Consider the following 2500-nt stretch of genomic DNA (forward strand, 5'->3'; position numbering starts at 1 on the left):
TGGATGGCAGCAGGACGTACATGCCGCCCCCCCCCCCACCCCTCCCCACGTCCCCACGTCCCCACCTTGCCCCCTGCCTTCGCAAGCTGGTTGGTGACAAGTTTGCATGTTCAATGCCCTTCGCATGCGACGTACGCAGGCTACGTTGTGGTGCGGCCTGTGTCAACTGTCCGCTGATGTCGTACGCGTGAACCACAATCTGTACTGCACATTCGTCCTTATGTACTGAATGATACATCGTGGCACATGTGTGACCGTACAACGACTGCGCCCAAAAACGGCGGACCATACAGTGCAAATATTGTGCACGCAGCTACGTGTCGTCTCCCTATGAGAGCTGGATTGCAGTGTGGTACGCCATAGAGACGTGTGGGAGGAACGGACGCCGTGGATGGCGATCAGCATGAGCTGTCTGTTGATGTATTCGGACCTAGTCGTCTCTCCTCACACACCGTGATGGCATGGTGCACCGCGTTCCATATCTGCGACATGCTACAGAGGCCGGTTGACAGTCGTTCGAGCAATGGACATCGCATACGTACGGGGGCCACCTTCCACGTATTGTCTAGGCGTGCACATTTTGTTGCGTGTATGTGGGCAGACGTAGTGTGGCGTGACACCTGACACAGGCATGCAATAATCGTTGAAGTTGCAAATGGCGATGGACGCCTGCGTTTTCTGGTGAAGTTACGCAAATGAAGAAATGGTAACCTGTTGTGGTGCGGTTGTTCTCGCTAGGGGTGAATCGGTGATGGCGACGATAGGTTGAGGTACTAACCGGTTGTTCCAGCGATACCCACCATGCCGACGAAACTGAACGGCATCTGGGTGTGAAGCGATACGCGGCGGTGGCTGGGTGGGACCGTCCCCGGCCGGTGAGGGGGCGCCTCCCGGCGTGCTGGCCGCGCGGTGCGTGGGCGCACGCGCTACAGCCGGCTGGTGGGGGCGGCCAGTGGCAGGCGCGCCGGCCGACGGACGCGGCAGGCGTCGCAGCTGCGCGCCGGCGCACCCTGCGCGCGGCGCCGTGCGGCCAAAGTAGGTCCTCGCGGGCCCGGTGCGAAGCGCGGTGGACATCTTCAGTGTGCTGGTCCGATTGAGGACTGTGTGCGTTGAGGATGCGCCGCCGCCCGGCGCTCGGCGCCGCGACGCCGTCTGCTGCTCGGTCGCCCCAGCGGTTCTCGCTGGTGGTTTGTATCGCAGCTGTGCGGATGTGTTGGCGCGTGCGCTGTGCTGGGAGAGTTCGCTTCGACACCCAAGTGGGGCTTTTGTCCTTCTGTGGCGCTGGCGTTGGAGCTGCCGGTCACCGTAGGTGGCGCGTGTTGTCTCCCGCCGGCAATGCCACGACAGCACGCTCCCGGGCCTCTGTCGGCAGCGGCAAGCTCAGTTGGGAGCACGGGTGGTCGCACCGAAAGCGTCTACTCGCCTAACTCCGGGCGATTGCGCCTCTCTCGAACCCGACCAAGTACTTGGGACGGCGCTGCGCGCCGCCGGGACCTGAGAGGGTTTCGAGGTGTATTGTGCAGGGGAGCTCAGCCTCCTCCTGTTTGCAGAATGATTGAGCGGACGCTTGCGTGTTCGCGCGGGCCCCCGGGACACACTCCCGGGCGGCCGGCTGCTCAGCTCTAGTTGACGCAGCTCCCTGGTTGATCCTGCCAGTAGTCATATGCTTGTCTCAAAGATTAAGCCATGCATGTCTCAGTACAAGCCGCATTAAGGTGAAACCGCGAATGGCTCATTAAATCAGTTATGGTTCCTTAGATCGTACCCACGTTACTTGGATAACTGTGGTAATTCTAGAGCTAATACATGCAAACAGAGTCCCGACCAGAGATGGAAGGGACGCTTTTATTAGATCAAAACCAATCGGTCGGCTCGTCCGGTCCGTTTGCCTTGGTGACTCTGAATAACTTTGGGCTGATCGCACGGTCCTCGTACCGGCGACGCATCTTTCAAATGTCTGCCTTATCAACTGTCGATGGTAGGTTCTGCGCCTACCATGGTTGTAACGGGTAACGGGGAATCAGGGTTCGATTCCGGAGAGGGAGCCTGAGAAACGGCTACCACATCCAAGGAAGGCAGCAGGCGCGCAAATTACCCACTCCCGGCACGGGGAGGTAGTGACGAAAAATAACGATACGGGACTCATCCGAGGCCCCGTAATCGGAATGAGTACACTTTAAATCCTTTAACGAGTATCTATTGGAGGGCAAGTCTGGTGCCAGCAGCCGCGGTAATTCCAGCTCCAATAGCGTATATTAAAGTTGTTGCGGTTAAAAAGCTCGTAGTTGGATTTGTGTCCCACGCTGTTGGTTCACCGCCCGTCGGTGTTTAACTGGCATGTATCGTGGGACGTCCTGCCGGTGGGGCGAGCTGAAGGCGTGCGACCGCCCCGTGCGTGCTCGTGCGTCCCGAGGCGGACCCCGTTGAAATCCTACCAGGGTGCTCTTTATTGAGTGTCTCGGTGGGCCGGCACGTTTAATTTGAACAAATTAGAGTGCTT

General features: G+C 58.8%; 1 non-coding gene across 1 annotated transcript in view; it reads left to right on the top strand.

The window, feature by feature from the left end:
• Positions 1-1636: 1636 nt before the first annotated feature.
• LOC124772993 overlaps positions 1637-2500 on the top strand; it is a 1909-nt gene continuing 1045 nt past the window's right edge. Inside the window, exon 1 of the ribosomal RNA XR_007014442.1 lies at positions 1637-2500. This exon is cut by the window's right edge and continues 1045 nt beyond it. This is a non-coding gene — a ribosomal RNA (small subunit ribosomal RNA).

The sequence above is a fragment of the Schistocerca piceifrons genome, unplaced genomic scaffold (genome assembly GCF_021461385.2).
Source record: "Schistocerca piceifrons isolate TAMUIC-IGC-003096 unplaced genomic scaffold, iqSchPice1.1 HiC_scaffold_943, whole genome shotgun sequence".
Classification (NCBI taxonomy): Eukaryota; Metazoa; Arthropoda; class Insecta; order Orthoptera; family Acrididae; genus Schistocerca; species Schistocerca piceifrons.